The sequence below is a fragment of the Papaver somniferum genome, chromosome 6 (genome assembly GCF_003573695.1).
Source record: "Papaver somniferum cultivar HN1 chromosome 6, ASM357369v1, whole genome shotgun sequence".
Lineage (NCBI taxonomy): Eukaryota > Viridiplantae > Streptophyta > Magnoliopsida > Ranunculales > Papaveraceae > Papaver > Papaver somniferum.
In genome coordinates this window covers 88,497,301-88,519,220 of record NC_039363.1, presented here as the reverse complement: position 1 = coordinate 88,519,220, position 21,920 = coordinate 88,497,301, and the positions used below count along the sequence as shown (strand labels likewise).

The following is a 21,920-nucleotide window of genomic DNA, read 5'->3' as shown; positions in this document are numbered from 1 at the left end:
TGGTGATTCCTTAGATGAACTTGATGAGGAAATTCTCTTAAGTCAGTTAGGTGACCAAACTTTTGAACTAGAAGAAGCTCTTGAGTACTTTAAAGACTCTACGGACCCTGAGATTCAAGCCATAGTGCTAGACCTTACGGAGAGTAGTATTGACCCTAAGTTTGGGGGTAATGAACTAGAAGAAGCTCTTGAGTATTTTAAAGACTCTGAGGATCCAGAAATTCAAGCAATAGTTAGAGGTTTGTCCGAGAATACTGACTACCCTAAGTTTGGGGGTAGTAATGGTCAATTATCTCCATTAGAAGTCCCTAACTTGGGATTCGAGCCTAGTGTACCTGAGGTATTACTTGAGTCACTTCCGACTCCGCAACCGGATCCTCCTGATATTGTCCAGGAGGAAATTCTAAAGACTTGTTGTTCGAATGAGTCAATTTTTCAAGACACTCATATGAAGCCCAAATGGGCACAACAGAAAAACCCAGTTGTCTTGCAGGAAACCTTGGATGAGGATGTGCTATGTCTGTTCATTTTTCTGATTTGGTGCAGTTGTCTGATAATTGTGGAAATTTTATTTGCTTTTGTTGACCCACAGTTGTTTCGACTATTGATATATGATTTGAAAGGTAATTAGCCATTTTGTGGTATTGACGTCTGGCTGAAGACTTTAAATTTAGCACTTTTTGGGAGGTAACCCAATCTCATGCACCATGGTAATATCTTTCCTTATCTCTTTTGCTTCAAATGGTAACAGTTTGTCCTTGTTCATGCTTTTAATTTTATCTTTAGAACATTGAGGATAATGTTAGATTTAAATTTGGGGGTATGGGAGAAAATTTTTAGTTGCAGTATGAATAAATAAACTCCAGAGCCCAGAAATTTATGCCTATTAAGGATGGCACTAACCAATCTAAGTGGATGGAAGCATTTTGATCGTAGGAGTTGAGGAACCAATCTGATTAGATGGCAACATCTAGAAGAGTCTATTCATAAAAGCACAGAGCTTAGGTGTTAGAAATAACATGGCAGTTTCGCCATATCTCGTTGAGTCCTTTTCACTTTTGTTTTTATTTTTCTTTTTAAATATGTTTCTAAGTGATTTGGTGGGGCTCACGATTCAAGTTGTTACCAATGCTAGGGTGAATTAGAGTAATTGAGATACCATGAAAGAAAAAAAAAAGAAAAAAAGAAAGAAAAAAAGTTGGAAAAGTTGGAAAAAAAAAATTGAGACCAGACCATTTGACCAAAAGGAATAAATTCAATAAAGTCGACCACTGGTACCCTTGTATATGCCAGTTGTGTTGACCTAGAGTTAGGTTATCGACCACTGGTTCCCTTGTATATGCCAGTGTGTTGATATTAGTCAGACTAGTACCTCAATCCATTAAGATAGGTTCATTTTGGCGGAGGCCTTCAGACAGATATGGGAAACGCCGTTCACTTAGTAAACATCAAAACCATCTATGTTTTTCTCTATATCCATCTTCTTAATCTTTCCATGTGATTAGTTTGACTCCGAATATGATGTCCATAGTGCAACTATCTGAGTAGAGCTCTGTCACTTATATATGAATTTTAGTATGCTTGAGTGCAAACTCGTGTACATCAATTGGAATTTCGCATCAGGGTACTTCCTCTTGTAGTCAATAAGTATGCCAACCAAGGAGATTCTTTAGTGCCTTCCAAGGTTCGTTGTAGATAGCTAGGGTCTGGAGTATTAAGGTTTTGTGGGTATATCTATAGTAAGCTCTCCCGAGACTATAACTCGGCCACTAGGGACACCTAGGGGTTTAAAGGCTTATTGCATACGCTAAATGCAATATACGATGCCTGCGACAGTGAGTTAGGATTTTATTTTGTAGTTTTGATTTGCTCAGGACTAGCAAATAGTTTGGGGATATTTGATAGACGCATTTATGTGTCTAATTTGTCCCAATTGTATATATTGTTAGTGCTCAATTTTATACTTATTTGGTTATTTTATGTCTTTGTAGGTGTTTTTGGAGAAATAAGCTTTTGCGGCGAAATTGGCTCAAAATGTGGCATTTGAACCTCCGTAGATAACGTACCAGAAGCACCCCAGAAATATGTCAGAGACACCCCAGAAATACCCCGAAGGAACCCTGAAAAAGTGTTGAAAACATCCCAGAAAAATTACTAAAGGCACCCAAGGGACAAGTGTTATGCGGACCCCAACACCCTGGATAAGGGGTAACCTAATTACTAAGGGATGACCTATTTCCAGGCAGCTGTTAAAGGGAGAACAACACAGGATAGGGGCAACCATCTTCATAATTTGAAGATAGAATTTTGGCGGGAAAGAGATGTCTCACGCTGTGCAGTGAAGAACAGAATTGGAATTTCGATTTTGGGTTATCTATGAAGAGATTAAAGATCTGATTTCTCTTGGGCTTGTTTCATAAACCTAAACAGGCGAGGTAAGGGTGTTGGAATGGATCCAAATTGGCTGGATAATCCGGAATATCAACTAACAGGGAAGAAAAATACTCGGTTCTGGAAGTTACGTGTGAATATATTTTGTTTGATTTTGTTCAATCCTTAAAGAGTTTGAGAGTCGCTAAATAACCTAGAGACGTGTATAAAGAGTTTGGAAAGGATTAAACACATCCAAAGACGCGTAAAGGGACCAACAGAAGAGAAAGTCCGTGTTTTTATAAAAAAAAAAAAGGAAACCGAGTTATACTCGGATTTTAGTCGACCTATTGTGTATATAAAGGTTGTTAGGAAGTAAGAGAGAGGAGGTCGAAAGTTTGGGAACCTTAGGAGAGCCATAGAAAAAGAAATCAGAGTTTGATCAAAATATTTTTCTGTTGCTGCTGCTGCTGAAGAACACGAAGAACAGACCCTCACTGACAGTCGTTCTTTAACAGTGACTACGACAAGCGGCTGACAGTCTTAAAACAACAGCGTAGCAGCACTTTTAATTTATCGTTCTTCTGTGACCCTTTCTGGCAGTCTTAAACTCACTGCTTTAGCACTATTTCATCTTTTAATCAACTTTTGGGCTATAAACATGTATTTTGATCAATTGATTAATATGAGGAGCTAAACCCAAACACTGGGATGACGGAGGAAGCCCTATTTCACGCATGTGGTAATTCTAATAATTCTTTTATGACTATTTGCATTGATTTTTAATCGATTTATGATTTTTATTGAATGGGTGTGATTTCGTTTGATGGTGTATGCTTGGTCTATGTATTTTTGATACATCATGCTTTTGATTTACAATCATTGCTTTTCAAAAATCTACTTTTTGGCAAAGAATAAGAGTCCATATTTTTAATATTTGATCTATAATTGATTGGAATTATTATTTGAATCACATGAATGGAATTTGGTGGAATCCTGAGTCTCAGTCTCTCTCGACATTGTGACAAACCTTTTGTATATATATTTTCTATTTTTATTTTAAGTCTAGAACCCAATCTTATCAAGTCCGAGTTGAACGAACTTTACTACCACTTTCAAAACTACATCAATTCATTAAGGATTTCAGTAAGATCTCAAGGCCACTGTGTAATCTACTTGGTAAAGATGTTGCATTTGTGTTTGATGATGCTTGTGTGCGTGCATGGGAAGAACTCAAAACTCTTCTAATTTCATACCCTATAGTCCGACCACCTGACTGGAAATTGCCATTTGAAATCATGTGTGACGCGTCTGATTTTGCTGTTGGTGTTGTTTTAGGACAGCGCGTCGATAGACTTCCATATGTGATATACTATGCTAGCAAGACTCTTAATGATGCTCAACTTAATTATACAACTATTGAGAAAGAGTTGCTTGCTGTTGTTTTTCATTGGACAAGTTCAGGTCATACTTGATAGGGTCTAAGGTCATCATATACACTGATCATGCTGCCCTGAAATTCCTTCTTTCTAAGAAGGATGCTAAAGCTCGTCTCATCCGATGGATATTGTTATTGCAGGAATTCGATCTCGAAATTCGAGACAAGAAAGGTTCTGAGAATGTGGTTGTTGATCACTTGTCTAGATTAAATGTTGATTCTTTTGATGAGTCCGTGCAGATTAGAGAGTCTTTTCCTGGTGAACAATTAATGCTTGTGTCTGAGTATCCTTGGTTTGCTGACATTGTGAACTATCTTTCCACTGGAAGAATTCCTTCGCATTGGTCTAGACAAGACCGTTCTAAGTTCTTGGCTGAACTTAAATACTTCTTTTGGGATGACCCGTACCTGTTTAACTACTACCCGGACCAAATCATTAGGAAATGTGTCCCCAACAGTGAACAAAAAGATGTGATATCTTTTTTTCACGACCAAGCATGTGGTGGCCATTTCAGTGCCAAGAAAACTGTTGCAAAAGTCTTGCAGAGTGGGTTTTATTGGCCATCGTTATTCAAAGACTGTCATGCTTATTGTATTGCTTGTGAACGTTGTCAGAAACTAGGAAGTATTTCCAAGAGAAACATTATGCCATTGCACCCTATTTTGATTGTTGAACTGTTTGATGTTTGGGGAATTGATTTCATGAGTCTGTTTCCCAATTCTGAAGGTAAGATATACATCTTTGTTGTTGTTGATTATGTTTCTAAGTGGGTAGAAGCAGTTGCGACCAAAACAAATGGACATAGGGTGGTTCTGGCCTTCTTAAAAGAAAACATATTTTCTCGTTTTGGAACACCTAGAGCTATAATTAGTGATGGTGGTTCACACTTTTGCAATAGGTATTTCGAGTCATTAGTTCGCAAGTATGGCATAACTCATAAAATCGCAACCCCATACCATCCACAGACCAGCGGCCAAGTATAGGTTTCTAATAGGGAAATTAAGCACATTCTAGAAAAGAATGTTAACCCGTCTAGAAAAGATTGGTCATTACGATTGAATGATGCTTTATGGGCCTACAGAACAGCATATAAAACCTCTATTGGCATGTCTCCGTACAGACTTGTGTATGGAAAACCTTGTCATTTACCTGTTGAACTAGAACATCGAGCATATTGGGCAGTTAAGAAACTTAACTTTTCTCTTGATAAGGCAGGTACTCAACGGAAACTCCAACTCAATGAGTTGGAAGAACTGAGGAATGATGCTTATGACAGTGCAAAGATGTACAAAGATAGAATGAAGGTGTTCCATGACAAGCGCATTTTGCGCAAGTCATTCACGCCTGGCCAGAAAGTGTTATTGTACAACTCACGTTTGCATCTTTTTCCAGGTAAATTGCGTTCTAGATGGACAGGCCTGTTCATGGTGCGAACAATATTCCCTCATGGAGCTGTAGAACTCGAAGACGTAGCAACTAAGAACGTCTTCAAGGTCAATGGGAAAAGATTGAAGTCGTTCCTTGAACCAATTCCATCTGAAATTGATACAACTGATCTTGCAGATCCCATCTATGTGGACTGAAATGGTTCACCCCTTGTACATACCATAGGTTTAGAATTCAAATTATCTCTCATTGCTTTCTTTTGGTTTCATTTTGCTAGATTAGCTCTTGCTGTATGTAATCTTTGTTCTTGTGATATCCACCATGCTGCTCAACTATCTGGTTTGGCAACACTTTTTGGATCTGGTACTCTCTAACCTTTCTTTACCTTCATGAACTTCATGGCATGTTTTGTGAATCCTTAGAAACATTGAGGACATTGTTTAACATAGGTTTGGGGGTACAAGTAGATATCACATGAATTTTTTAGCGATTTTATATGTTTGAATCTTGTGAATAGATAACATCTTTAAAAAAAATGAATGAAAAATGGAGCTCATTTACCTTGATCTGTGATACATGTGCATGTATGATATATAGGATTCTTAGTCTAGATGATGAGGCACCCCTGATTCTAGCACAACTCACATGTGATTTAGAAACTTGCACATGCACGATCAACCAAGCGTGTATAGCGTCGGTGTTTCATAGGTTAAGAAAGTTGCTAATCATCTAGAATATTGAATGAGACTTGACTAGCTTGTTCTTTGGTTGGCTAGGATAGAAGTTGGAGGATACGTTAAGAAAAACAACCATTGAATTTGACCGGGTGCATCGAAAAGGGCTGCCTCTTGCTAAAAATGTCATGTAATGTATTTTTGAGTTTTTGTGTAAAGTTGTTGCGTCATTCTGTGTTTGTATCTCTTGTTATTGCAAAGTCAAATGAAAATTCAGCTGAAAAGTCAGTTATCAGAAAGAAAAGAAAAAAAAATTAAAAATTAAAAGAAAAAAGAAGTACTCAGTGTTTATTATATTCTATTTCAGTAAAAATGTTTAAGTATCTCTCTTGCCTCAAAATGAGAGTAGTCAATGTAAATATGCAGTCAATCTTCTTTGTTGATTTTGTGTTGTAAATGGTCTTGTAATATGCAAGAAGGGTGTATCCATCGATGTACAACGCGGGTAATCTGAAATATCACCAACTCTTAGGTGAACATTCACAATTCTCGTAAAACCGGACAGCTAGCTTGGCTTTGAATTCAGTTCTTAGCCTAAAAAATATCTCTTAGAGATTGGCAGTCATAACTTCCTAGAGTAATTCATTTTCTATGCATGTCCCAGGGAGATACACTTTACACACTTATCACATGTCCTTAGTCGTTTCAGTGCTAGAATTGTGCCTTTGAAAGCTAGATTGACATATCCATTTGTTGTGAGCTAAAAAAACTGAATGCAGGTATCACTTTCATGGAATCTGAGCTTGTATTTTGTCCTAGAACTTTATGGGTATACTTTGACCAGCGCCAGTAGCGTAGGTAGGACTTTTCTTTTGTTTTTGTGTTTTACTCGAGGACGAGCAAAAGGCAAGTTTTGGGGTATTTGATGAGCACCTAATATTGCATACATTATTATATTTTTGTAGGTGTTTATGGTGTTTTGTTACACTAATTGCTTGTTTTCATGCCAAACTATGTATTTTGTAGTTCTTGTTTGTTGCAAGTAAATTGTGTAGCAATTGTCCTGACTTTTGTTTGTAATTTTAGGGGAATGGAAAGAATGGTCTAAACATGTGCTTTGAAGGAAGTGGAGCTACAATGCCCTATCAAGTTAGTTACCAAATCGATGTTATGAAGACACGTATAGTGGAGAACACGGCCAGGGTGCCAACAGATTTGTGAAGCTAATGGATCTACTAATGGATGTGAAGCTCAATAAAAAGAATCATTTGATCATGAAATGAAGTAACGGGCCGAAATCCAAGTAATACCCATGTTGGGAGTTTAAGGGAAGAAAGCTAGGTCCAAGTTCCATTCTCATATACCAAAAATAGGTATTCATGAACAACACTCTAACATACCCCAAATCCTTCTTTCTTTTTGATATCATCAGAACCAGCCCCCATTCTCTCCTTCACCCCCGACAACACCCCATCAAATGTCAAACCCTAACTCCACCAATCTCATCGACAACCAAATCCCTGTCAATTTCAGTACTCATCACCCTTACCTCTATATCTTTCCCCTGTCATACTAGTTGCTTACCCTTGCTATCCTCATCCATTTCAGTCAAAACCCTAGGCTATGAAGTACAAAATTAGGTTGGCTAAAGTGACAGAATGGAAAGCTAGAGGTATGAATTTGGTTCTCCTTGCGAACTCCAACAACTACAGCAGAAAATTGGCAGCAATAAGGTGTATGTGGTGGACACAAGCTACTGGCGTGTTCAAATTAGGGGTGAATCTGACATCTCTGCAACTTCTATAACTCCAGTCAATTGGTGAAGATAAGTTCAGTGGATACACGTGAATGAAAAGTGTTGAATGGTGAGTTTCGAGAAACCAAATCCCTAAATTTTATATTGTGTATCTGTTGGTTGTGTGGGATTAGAATTGGGAAAAATATCGTTTGGTCCTTTTTTAGGTGGGCCCATGTCAGTTTAGTCCTTTGGTCAAACGCTTTTACTGTTTGGTCCATAATTATTTAAAAATATAAAACTGACAAAAGTACCCTTCCGTGTGAATTTTTACTTATTTTCTTGTAGTAGTTCATTCCAGAAATGAAGTCCATATAAAACCTATACAAACCAGAGTTCACTCTAGAAATGAAGTCCATATAAAAACCTAAAAAAACAGACTTCATTCCAGAAATGAAGTCCATATAAAAACCTATACAAACCAGAGTTCATTCCAGAAAATGAAGTCCATATAAAAACCTAAAAAAACAGACTTCATTCCAGAAATGAAGTCCATATAAAAACCTATACAAACCAGAGTTCATTCCAGAAATGAAGTCCATATAATAACCTAAAAAAATAGACTTCATTCCAGAAATGAAGTCCATATAAAAACCTATACAAACCAGAGTTCATTCCAGAAATGAAGTCCATACAAAAACCTAAAAAAACAGACTTCATTCCAAAAATGAAGTCCATATAAAAACCTATACAAACCAGAGTTCATTCCAGAAATGAAGTCCATATAAAAACCTATACGAACCAGACTTCATTTCTGGAATGAACTCCATATAAAAACATCAGCAGCATCATCTTCATCTTCAACAACAGCAGCACCAAAGAACTTCATCAAAATTCATCCTCGTCATTCATCTTCAACAACAACAGCAACAAAAAACGACGAAAAACACCCAAATATTCATCTTCTTCGTCGATTTCAACAACATCATATTCATCGACGTCTTCAACATCATCTTCATCGATTTCATCATCTTCATCGTCGCTTCAACAGAAACAACAACATCATCGTCTTCATCTTCTTCTTTATCAAGACAGCAACAGAAAAAAACCCTAAAAAACAGAGTTCGTCTTCATCTTCAACACAAGCAGCAGCAGCAACATGATATCGTCGTCGTCTTCATCAAGTAGATCGGGTTTGTCATCGTCTTCAACATCAAATTTGATCAAAATCATCAAGAAAAAAAAGAAAAGAGAGAGAGGAAAGTAGATCTGGAAAAGAAAAGAAGATGAGAGATAAAGTAAATATGAGAATTAGATATTTTCTAGTAATTTTGGTATATATGTGGTCACCCTAGGACCAAACCATTATTTTCTAGGACCAAACAATAATATAAGGGTATTTCTGTCACCACACAATGAAAATTACATCATCCATGACATCACCCTAGGACCAAACCATAATTTCTAGGACTAAACTATAATATATTTTCCCAAATAGGACCAAAAAGACACATGATTGAGTCAACTGGACTAGACTCTCTCTAATATATTATTTCTAAGACCATATGGTATTTCCTACATTAGAATTGGGGGGATAAATTTCTGTATAAGTAAGGGTTCTCTTGTGGTGAAAAGGGAGAGGAAGGAAGTGAAGGTTTATTTTGAAATACTCTTAAGTGATTTCCTGTGTTCTAAGTTCTCTTGAGAAACCAGTTTGAAGAATAGAGTTCAATTTCATCAATGGTTTTATCTCTTTTTGAATTCTATTTGTCTCTTGTTCTCAATATGTTTTAAATTCTTAGCTAGGGCATAGATGAAGCCCTTAACTTACTACTAGATGATTCATGTTTTTGTTATTGTTCTTGTTGTGCTTTACTGAGTTAATAGATGTTTAACTTTTGAGCTACATTGTACTACTTTCACCTAGTATATCATGTATCCTAGGTTGTTAGAACACCTGTATATTATCGCATCAACTTATGTTTAATTGATATCTTTAATCTTTGATTATTTGTGTTGTAAGAAGACATCTAATACTAGGGATTAATGCTTTAGTTGACGTTAAACTATTCATCTGTGAAACCCCTTTGGAAAGGCGAAAGACTCGTATCTTCATCGCTGATCCGTTATAAGGGAAAAGAACAATTTCTGTTGCTGAATTTCTAGTAGAGCTTAAGTGGTGGACTCAACTTCCCCAGTGCCTCTTAGTTGACTGTTTTCAACTCTCTTGCATCCATATTTCCATTTCACTTTTCTACTTTGATCCTTGCCAACATCTTGTAGTTCCGACACTCTCTTATTTGAATCAGTATTAGTTAGGCTTTAGATTCAATTTCGCACTGCTCTAGTATCTGTGGGTTCGACCCGTATTTTCCCTGTTTACATTGTTGATACTGTGCACTTGCGATTTAGTATAATTGTAGGCATCTCTATAAATCCTACCATATATATTGCAATTGTGTTATGGGATATGTGTGTTTATGTCCGTGAACTATGTTGTCCCATATTTTGTCAAAAGTAAAGTCGTTTGTGATCAGTATTCATTTATTGATTAAGCCTATATTGTCAATCTTTGATGGAAGATAGGTGAAAATCTTTTGTTTTGCAAGGATTATGTATATTAATTGTTGTTATGCGAATAATGATTGAAGATAGAATGAATCCTTGCGTATTCCACAGTATTGATCTTCATCGATCCATATCTTATGTATTAATGTGAGGCTCCGTAATGTATTTTACGTTGAGCACTTAATAACTAAGTTGATTATTTTATGATTAGCTTTGTTGGTGTTCCGTAAGGTACTATATGTAGAGCACTTTGAACTAAATTAATCATCTTGTTTGGTTATTTAGTTATTACTCCATAAGTTTTTCTTATATTGAGTATATGAACGATTAAGCCAATCACTCTCGTATGATTAACTTAGTCGTAGCTCCATAAGTTTACTTATGATGAGCATAATCAATTAAATTGATCACTTTTTATGTTTAATTTAGTTGCGTATTCCGATTAAATTAATCATGGGTTTACTTGTGATTAATTTAACTGAGTTTTTTTGGATATAAAAATCATTCTTATGGTTTTGGTATCCAATAAAAATCATTCTTTTCTCTTGAAATTAAGGTCGCTCGTTGTTGTTCTTTCGGGAATGACATCAAATGGGGGAGAGGTATTTTGAACTTGTGCTTAATGGTCATATCTTAAGGGGGTGTGCGGCTGTGGAATTTTAGAGGGGTTATCTTGTATCTTTAAACTCCTTGATGAATGCATTTAGCTTCGGCTTTATGATTGCATCTAAATTAGTTGGTATGTATTTTTTTATTTTTAGTCATGAAATGTCTCTTTCGGAAATTTCATTATGATCCCGTTCTTGTACCTTTGCCAATTTTATTGACAAAAAAGGGGAGAATTAATATGTAGTTCACACTACAAATACATATGGTTTGCGGATCATTGTGTAAGGGGGAGTGGTTTCCATGTTAGATGGAGTATTGACTAAGGGGGAGTGATACATATCACCATAGTATTATTGTTGAAGTTGTGATACAATTGAACTTTGACACTATGTAATAATACTATGACACTGTATAAGAATGATCGAGAATTATGTTTTCTCATTGTTATAGCTACGGATCTTCAACAACGGTGATGCTATACTTACAACCTTTGGGATCATTAGAGTACTTGGAAGTGACGAAGATTTCGAGGAATGTTGAAGATTAGACATGTGGAATAGGAGCTACTAAAGTTTCATTATCTTTTTAAACAAGACAAGTACTAGGTTAGTTAACTAGCATTTGTTCTTAAGGCATTTGATTAGACTTAAATAACCGAAACCTCACTTCGATAAGTCTAACTAAGATCAGAATTAACTTATTTTATCTTATCCGGAATTGAATTGGACTAAATAACTCATCCGTACACCTTTTATTTCGTTAAGCCATAAATAATTCATACAAACCAAATAAATCAACTTGCATAATTATGCACCTCAACCGGAAGCAATTGAAACAACATAGACATTAAAAGCACCACAATTGCACCGAAATTTTGTAAGCCTAAACAATTGATACCACACAATAAAGCAAGATAACAATAGTTTTTCTTAACCAGAACCAATTGAATCACACACATCCACACACGTCATGGAATAAACATCAATTGAACCGAAATTTTGTTAAGCAAAATCAATAAATATATATGATTAAACTCAGGCTTTTCTTAAACAGGAAAACAATTAACTAACAAGATTGTTACCTCAAATTTCGCATCCACTTCTCCAGTATGATTGCATCTTCTTCCAGGGAGAATTGATATCGAAATATCATCATGTTGTCATCCTTATGCAAAAACAAAAGAATAACAACAACCAATCTTTACCATAGAAAGGTCGAAAATCGGTTTTAACAATTGCAAGCAAAAGTTGAAAACCGTCGAAACACATATGCTTTTATGCTAACCCAAAACCGATTCAACATATTGTGAATTTTTCACATATTGTTTCTACCAGAACCCTTCATGATTCTTTGATAAATCCTACCAACATGGGCTAGAACTTGATCCTGGTAAATTAAAAAGTCACCCAAACCACAAGGGTTCACAATATATGAGATCGAATATTAAGGTAGAAAAACCGAAATCAGACATCCCATAAACATACATAGATATTAGAGCATTGCTCGGTCGAACTCGCATGCGTTGCTATCTCAAGCATGTTTGTCAATGTTAGTTATCAAAACTATAAGTCTTTATTTCTAGTCTACTATAGCTAAGTCTCGGACTAGGATAGAAAGTGTAGTTGAGCTCAAGGACTTCATGGCGATTCATCATACAAGAAAAAGAACTACTCAAGGAATCGGTGGAACTTCTCGACAAAAAGGTATGTGAAGACTTGAACTTATCTATCACTCAAAAGTCTATCTATTCTATCTCCTACTTCTTGAGACAAAAAGTCGTATGCTATATATAGACTTTGAATATACAGATTTGGTATTTCGAGCCGAGTATACCTCGCTTATCTATATCTCGAAATATGTGTTGGTAAGCTTTTCGCTTCGACCAAGTTTATCTTTACCTAGTGACGAAAGTCATGTTATGTTTCAATCACTTTGAAAATTGCTTTGACGAGAAATGGTGTAACAACTACATAACGTCCTCTTAGAATGTTTCAATGATTGGAACGAGAGTTTAGATTACATAACCAATGATGGACATAAGCATTGTTGTGGAAACACATTTATGTATAAGTCCTATTCCTTGAACCAAAGTTTGCGAACTTTATTGATCAAGAGAACCCGAATAATAGCGTGAGCCAAGTTCGCGAACTGCCGAAGTTCTCAAACCCGAGAATTTCTGCTGGAGTTGAAAAACTAGTGCGTGAATCTAAGTCCGCAAACTCAGTCTGCGAACCCAGTCCGCGAACCGGCAAAGTTCTCAGCCCGAGAATTTCCGCTTGAGTTTGTAAACTCTACCCGGTAACTTAAGTCTGCGAACCTAGTCTGCGAACTTGAGGAGCTTATATATATGAAGATGATTTCTGAACTTAAACTTAAAAAAACTAAGGAATGCAGTTTGCAACCCGTGGTTATAAAAGCTCATGAACCGATTCAAGTGAATCAAATCATCTTTGCTTCAATTGTGTCTTGTGTAGTTACATAAGATTTCCTTGCAATTGAACAACTCTCTAACTAGTTCATTTGAGTCATTTGAACCAGTTATGGTGAAGAAGAACACGGTTGATATGAAATGCTCATATGGATAACCTTTGGGTAACTATTGTTGAACCAACAAGTGCATACGTTTGGGTACGGTTAACAAACCTAGAAGCGTGCATTTCAATTGTGTATAACAAGCTAAGTTTTCGATCTAACGGTTGAGAAATATTAGCTTGAATCTAAATCAGGTTTTCATCTAACGGTGGATATTGATTGCTTTGTTACCAAGCTAACTTAATGGAAACCCCGATTTGAAAGACTATATAAGGGGACATCCAGCTTCAATGCAAAACTAATCCCCACACCTTACGTGTGATACTAGATTGCGTGCTAGAGTCGTTTCTCCTTTAACCTTTGGTTTTCTTCTTCTAAAACCAGGTTAACGACTTAAAGACTTCATTGGGATTATGAAGCCAGGCCGATACTACTTTATCGTAGTTGTGTGATCTGATCTTGCATCTTATACCGTACGAGTACAATAATATTGATTGGCTTGAGATTGATATCTCCGTTAGGCAAGATATAAAAAGTAATCACAAACATCTTCGTCTCATTGTTTGTGATTCCGCAACATCTTGTTTCGCTACCATACGATTAAGATTGTTGTGAGGTGATTGATAACTATAGGCGGTTCTTCGGGAATATAAGACCGGATTATCAATTGGTTCTTGTTCACCTTGATTATTATCAAAAGACGGAACAAAACCTTTTAGGGTTTATCTGTGGGAGACAGATTGATCCTTTGATAGACTTGTCTGTGTGAGACAGATTTGTTTATTGTTAAGTCTTCGAATTTGGGTCGTAGCAACTCTTAGTTGTGGGTGAGATCATCTAAGGGAATCAAGTGCGCAGTATCCTGCTGCGATCAGAGGCGTAGGGAGTGCAACTGTACCTTGGATCAGTGGGAGACTGATTGGGGTTCAACTACAATCCAGTCTGAAGTTAGCTTGGAGTAGGCTAGTGTCTGTAGCGGCTTAATACAGTGTGTATTCAATTTGGACTAGGTCCCGGGGTTTTTCTGCATTTGTAGTTTCCTCGTTAACAAAATTTCTGGTGTCTGTGTTATTTTAGTTTCCGCATTATATTTTTTTATCTTTATAATTGAAATGATATAGGTTGTGCGTTAGATCATCAATTAGAGTAATCCAACATTTGGTTATTGATTGTCATTGATTGATCCTTGCATATTTGTCTTTGGTACCATCCAAGTTATTCCTTGTATTTGATTAGAACTCGCAGTTCCTGCTTGAGTAAATCAAATCAAGAGAGGGATATAAACTCGTTGATATACTTTTAATTGATTGAGTCTTGTTGATTCTCTTAAAAGTATATTCGAGTTAGTCCATACAGATTGCTAAGCGAAATATTAGGTGGTGTTGTTAGACCCCCGCTTTTTTCAATAGCAATAAGATAGAAGCATTCAAGCACAGGCTATATAAACCGAAAACTATCACAAGAAAAATTATAAATCAAATAATTTTATTCATAATAGTTTTATTCATAATAGATCAATACAATCAATGAAAGAAATCAAAAATTGATGTCTATTTTTCTCTTGCAACCTAGTCCTTCATATCAGAGTTTAATGAAGGTGGATTACTACTCTTCAGCTTTTGAATTTCTTCAAGTAGAAAACCTTGTTGCTTGACCAGAATCTCTTGTAGATGAGAAATTTTCGTGAAGGATTCTGCAAGAGTATTCTCTCTTTCCTTCTTGCTAAGCCAATCTCCCTTTCTGATTTTACACTTAATATCAAGGGACTATCCAGACTTAGTTTTAAGATGATCTTTCTGATCTAGCATCTTCTCCAGAGAAACCATTTGATCCAGACCCATATTTAGGACAAGGAATGACCAAATTAGAGGAAGGATCTTTTTATAATTTTCATATTATCGAAAATATAATATTCCTAAAAATACGAATATATCAAATATCTTCAAATACTAGATATTATTTCCATAATCTACACAAAAGTGCCTTGATTTTTCTTCTTCCTCACTCAAAGAATTGGCACAGATGGTGAGGAAAGAATTCTAATACCGATCAAGTGGCATTAGTATGAGTTTTTCTCTCATTATGAAATTTTGAACAACCGGAGTGTTCTTGATATAGTATAGTATGAAAAGATCTCCTTTTGTTACTCCGAACTAACGAAGTATCTTGAGATTGACTGGAATTGCATATGCAACTCTTAGCAATTCTGTTTTTAAGACAGTTTTTGCATCTTGTCTTATTTTTCTCTTTACCATTAGGTGATTTAATAACATTGGAAGATACGTTCATTCTTAAAATGGGTAAATCACTAATGGAGGGGGAAGGAATAAGATTGACAACTAATGCAATATTTGTTGTTTCCTCTTCTTCAGAATCGTATGAATCACAGGTCTCATCTAGAGTTACAACCAATGCCTTGCTTCCAGTGTATTTCTTAAGATTGGGACAATCTTTAGAAATATGACCAAACCCTTTACACTTGAAGCACTGCGGATGATATTCACCATCTCCTTCATGATCCTTTTTGACAGGAACTCGATCATGTGGGCGAGAAGATCGATAAGTATCCCTAACGAATATCTTGTTTCTTTTCTTTAAGAGATCTCAAAACTGTCTAGTAATTAATGACAATCATTGTTCAATTTCATCATCGGAATTTTATGCAATTTGTTCATCCGAATCATTCATCTTTCTATTCCTTTCAATTGGAGCTTTCGGAATTCTGGCAGCTTTAAAAGAGATTCCTTTACCTTGAATAGACTGTGATTCATGATCAAAGATCTTTAATTACCAACGAGTGTGCTTCATGAGAGAGTTGAAATATCGTTTGCTTCTATGATTGCATGCTTCTTAGAATCGTATCTAGATGGAAACGATCTGAGAATCTTGCATACTATATCTTTTTCAGAAATAGTCTTTCCTAACGAGAAAGAAGCAATAATTATCTCAGAGAGTCTAATATGAAACTCTTCAAAAGTGTCGTTGTCATTCATTCGAAGGTTTTCCCAATCGGAAGTGAGAGTTTGAAGTCTAGCTTCTTTCTCTAATGAATTTCCTTCGAATACGATCTGAATATTATCGCAAGCTTCTTTAGAAGTTTGACATGTTGACACATGATGTTGTAAACCACGACTTACAGCATGAATAATAGCAATCAAACCATCTGAATTCTGCTTTGCAAGTGCCTTTTCTTCGTTCGAAAAATCTACTAAGTGTTTAAACTCAATTTCCTAATTTTATATATTTGGACGAATATAACCATAGACGACTAATATCCAAGTATTAAAGTCTCGTGATTGAAGAAAAGATCTCATAGCATATTTCCACCATAGATAGTTTGTTCCGTCAAATCTTGGCGGTACGTTAATTGAAGTCGATTCATGAGAACTAGAGTTCATTCTTATAGGTTGGATCGCACCAAACACAGATTGTTAGATCTTTTCATGTTTGCCTGCTCTGACACCAATTAAAAATGCGAGGGTACCCAAATATACCTCAAGCTAAAAAATTTCCTACCTATAAGTCCTTTCTCCGAAAGTGATTGTCTATGGACTGAGTTGAGACAATACAACTAATTGGTTCACACTTCCTGTGATCGTCTATGGATATGAGATCGTGACAATACAACAACGAAGTACGTTACTTGATAAAAAGGTTCAGACTTAACCAAACACAATAGGATTCACCTATCAAGTAAATGGGAATTAACATTTGTGTAATTTACTTTAATCATAATAAAACAATTATAATGCAGAAATATAAAGTAAATGACACAACAAGATTTTGTTAACGGGGAAACCGCAAATGCAGAAAAACCCCAGGACATTGTCCAGAATTGAATACTCTTAGGATTAATACGCTACACAAAATTACACCTAACTTCGTATAGTTGAGACCAAGCAACTAAACCTATAGTTCACCTAGTTTCGTCTGTATTCCTATGCCTCCGACCTTAGTCACGTACTTGGAACAATTCCTTTGGTTCGTATTCTAAACAGTAAAGGAACAACAAATCTGTTTGGTATCAACTCTCTTCAACCAAGTGATATGAGTCGGAAAAAGGCTCTTCTGTTTATCTTAACATAAACTCCTTTGTCAGGTTCTTAGAACTATTCACAAAGGCCTGACTTTTGTATTGGTATAACTTTTATTAGTAAAACCAATCTTAAGTAACCACCTTGGTATGAAAGGATTATGTATGCCTTGGGGAAAGGGAACCGATCCTTGTAAGGAAAAGGGAACCGATCCTTGTAAGGGAAAGAGGAACCGATCCTAGTATGGGAAAGGGGGAACCGATCCTTGTAAAGGGTGCAGTACATATAGGGGAACCGATCCTTGTATGGGCTGCAACAAGGTTTACAGCAGAAAGGGGAACCGATCCTGTGAACGTGTGCAACACATATAAGTTAGATACCATATACATGTGGGTAACCGATCCTGGTACCTAGTCAGCCAATCTTTGGTAAGCTAGTGTGACTATGCGTAGTACTCACATGGAGGTAGAACCGAAACTTGTTTTGGTTGAACCGTTAAACCCATGATTGTGATTGAATGTTGGTTTCATCAATCACATAGTTCTTGAAAGTCATATGAACCAATTCTAAACTTGTTTGGAAGTGTGACAAATCGGTTTCAAGGTTGTAAGTATGAAAGAGAACTTACGAAGTAAAGATGTCGACAAACTTTGAACACGTGCTATGAATGTTTATTTCTATAATTGTTCAAAGATATTCCTTAACGGCTAAGGGAAGAGAATCCCAGGATCGAAACATAAGTAAGTTAAGAATATTTTAATTAAGGTTATTAATTTCATTTTATAGGGAAATTCCAGAATTAGTAATGTGCATTTACTAATTAGATTTTCCGAGATATTTCGATCGTTATATTTGGACAGAGCATTTCCAGGAATTATGAAAACCGAATCTGTGCTTTTATGAATATCTTGAGAATATTTTCGGTTTTGGAAATTCCTTGGTGTCCAAACTTCCTTGTCTATAAATACACGAAGTTTGCCTTTCTAGCAAACTAATCCTTCGTAACAACAGACTTCCTCTTTTGTCTTTGTTACTGGTGTGGCCGCCTATCGAAGAGGAGAGTAATCTAATTAGGTGAAATCTCTTACGGCCTCTAGTTTTAAAGCCTTCTTTGGTATTGAGAAGCTATAGCACGACCTGTTGGTGGAAAACTAGATGATTGCGGTTTATCTTTGTTTTCGGTTGATTTGATTGACTAACGGTGGTTGAAATCTGATTGCACCTAGTTTGTTTATTCTTGGGAATCTTCTCTTATGATATAAGATTCACTCAAACTAGTTCATAGTTTCGACAGGGATCTTTAGACTGTTGTTAGTTCTAAAGACGATCTTGTGATAATCCATTGTTAACAGACTCCGTTCTTTGCGTGATTGATCGCAAGAGATTCAAGTGATTGTGTGCAGATTTTATTGAAGATTTAAGAAGGTTTGAAGAGAAATAAGATATTGAAGATCTGACTTGGGTTTTATAATCTTTGGTGTGCACAATACTTGTTTCGGTAAAAGAGGATCCAATTAATAATCGGTTTATCCTTGTGGTAGATTGGATTGATTAATTGAGTAGATCGGCATCAACACGGTTCCTTGTGATTAAAGGTGTTGTTTGCTTAATCTTAAATAATTACCTTAGGGTGATTAAACATAAGATGGATCTAGACCCGACGAAGGAGTTTATGTTAAGATAAACGGAAGAGCCTTTGTCCGACTCATATCACTTGGTTGAATAGAGTTGATACCAAACATATTTCTTGTCCTTTACTGTTTGGAATACGAACCAAAGGGATTGTTCCAAGTACGTGACTTATTCATAGGTCGGAGGCGTGGGAATACAGACGGAACTAAGTGAACTATAGGGTTAGTTACTTGGTCTCAACTATACGAAGTTAGGTGTAATTTTGTGTAGCGGCTTAATCCTGAGAGTCTTCAATTCTGGACTAGGTCCCGGGGTTTTTCTGCATTTGCGGTTTCCTCATTAACAAAATCTTACTGTGTCATTTACTTTTATTTTCCGCATTATAATTGTTTTATTATAATTAAAGTAAATTACACAAACGTTAATCTCCTAATTACTTGATAAGTGAATCCTAATGTGTTTGGTTAAGTCTGAACCTTTTTATCAAGTAACACACTTTGTCGTTGTATTGTCTCGATCTCGTATCCATAGACGATCACACAAAGTGTGAACCGATTAGTTGTATTATCTCGATCTCGTATCCATAGACAATCACTTTCGGAGAAAGGACTTATAGGTAGGAAAAGTTTTAGCTTGAGGTATATTTGGGTACCCTCGCCTTTTCAATTGGTATCAGAGAAGGCAAACACGAAAAGATCTATCAATCTGTGTTTGGTGCGATCCAACCTATAAGAATTGAATCTAATGAATGATTCAGTTAACATAAATCAAGACATCCAGAGTTCTGAATTAACATTTTATGATGGCATCTACGATCAATATTTGAAGATATCATCACTAGAGTTTCTATGAGACAAGTTAATTCTGTTAATAATATAGAAACAGATGACGACTGGAAAATAAGTCTACAAGAAAGGCTAGATGAAATTTCCGATGATGATGACTCAGATTTTGAACAAGAAGTAGAAGAGGATATCTCATAATACTCTAAATTGCTGAAACCTTTGAAAAATGAAAAGCTGAGAACTTCGGATTTTCTTGGTTTTATGACTCCTCTTTGTCGTGAGAACAAGAAACTGAAGAAGGCTTTTCAAGGTTATTATATTGGTTTCCAAAACCGTGAGTATCTTCTTAAAGATCGTACAAAGGATCTAAATTCTAAGAAATTAGAATGTGAAAATCTTTGAAGAGAAATTTTTTTGTCGGAAAAGAAACGTGTTGAATCCGAAGCTATGTTTAATTCTCGACAAGTACAAGGTCTTGAAGAAAAAGCCAGTGCTAGTCTCTCTCAAACAAAATTGTTAGAGAAAGAGCGTGATGTTGCTCTTGAAAAAAATTCACTTATTGGAAGAGAAACTTATTGAATCTAATGCAAGGATTAACTCTCAACAAAAGAGTTTTGAAGAGAAAGAAGGTGTATATCTCTCACGAGAAAAACGCATTGAGGATGATCTAGCCGGTGCTCTTGGTAAAATCAAGATGTTGGAAGAAGAAAATTTGGAACTTAAAAAGTTCAATGCTAGCTCAAACAATTTAACCTCAATGTTAGAAGCAAGTAGAAATCATCGTGATACACGAGGATTGGGCTATAATGGAATAGATTCTTCAAATATTAGCAAAGAGGTAAAATTTGTTAAAGCTACAAATTCTTCTTAATCAGAGGCTTCCACTGATGACAAAGATTCTCATATTTCTTGTAAAGAAGAGAAGTCTGTCAAGAAGGCAACAACGCTGAACAAGGAGAAGAATAAGAAGAATAAGAAGAAAACTCGTCAAGCTCCAATGCAATAGGATCCACAAAAAAGTAACATTAAAACTCATACTTCGTATATTTATACTAAGCATTGTTATTATTGTGGTAATATAGGACACTTGCAATGGGGATGCAAAGTTCGTAAAATGCAAGATGCACTTTCTTTTGCATCAAATGAATTGGATAAGTTTTCTCCTCATAAGAACTCAGATCGTTATTTTCCTAAGTTTAGGCAAAAGAATTATTATAATGATAGTTCAAATTATGCATATCACTCGACAAGGTCATCTCATAAAAGACCCGAATATAGAAAGAGAGATAACCCTATAAATGCAAAGACAAGATCTGATGTTTCAAATTGGAGAAAGGGTGTTTCGCAAAATATTCAAAAGGGAAACGATCCTAATGGTATCATGAAGGAGAAAGATGCTTCTGTGAAACCCAACTCTAAATGGGTGCCTAAGTCCTCCATAGACAAGAAGGGACAAAAAGTTATTCACAAGAATGAATCTCAGCTATTAATTGTTGGTGAAAATAATTACAAGAGTCTTCTTGAAAGGCTAAAGAAGGACATTATGTCTGAAATCTCTTGTACTAGTAAAGGTTGTGATAATGACACTCATCACAAGTCTAAGAAGAAAAAAAAGAGATGGAACAAGAGAAAAGAAACCAAGCAAGAGTTCAAGAATGATGATTCGGTCTTAGTCACTCTTGATGAACAAGACAAGGATCAACTAAACACAACCTAGTTGTGTTAGAATGTGCATGCTCACCTTGGTGCTCAATATTTTTAAAGGTGAGGAAGCACATGATCTCTCGATTATTAAATGACTAATTAACATCTTTAGGAGGATTTATTTTCTTCTACACTCATACCTTCTCTATCTATTTTTGAGCTTTTGGTAGAAACGGTAATTTTGAGTTTATGATGTTGATATCTACTGATCATATATGTGTATCTCTTGCTTTTATGGTTAAAACGAGCCAAAAATCACTGAATTCGGACATCGTATGCAAAAGTTATGTCAAAAACAGTTTAATGTTGTGATCTGTCACAAGTAAGGCTTGGGAACCGATCCTAGTACCCCCAAGGGAACCGATCCTAGTACCATGTCATGGTAAGGGAACCGATCCTAGTGAGAGGTCCCCTTACGAAGAAGTGTAAAAACTGTTTTGCACATAATATCT

The 21,920-nt window shown here is 36.0% G+C and overlaps 1 pseudogene; it reads left to right on the top strand.

Moving 5' to 3' along the window:
- Window positions 1–21,920, top strand: part of LOC113291025 — a 169,349-nt pseudogene that overhangs the window by 6,192 nt on the left and 141,237 nt on the right.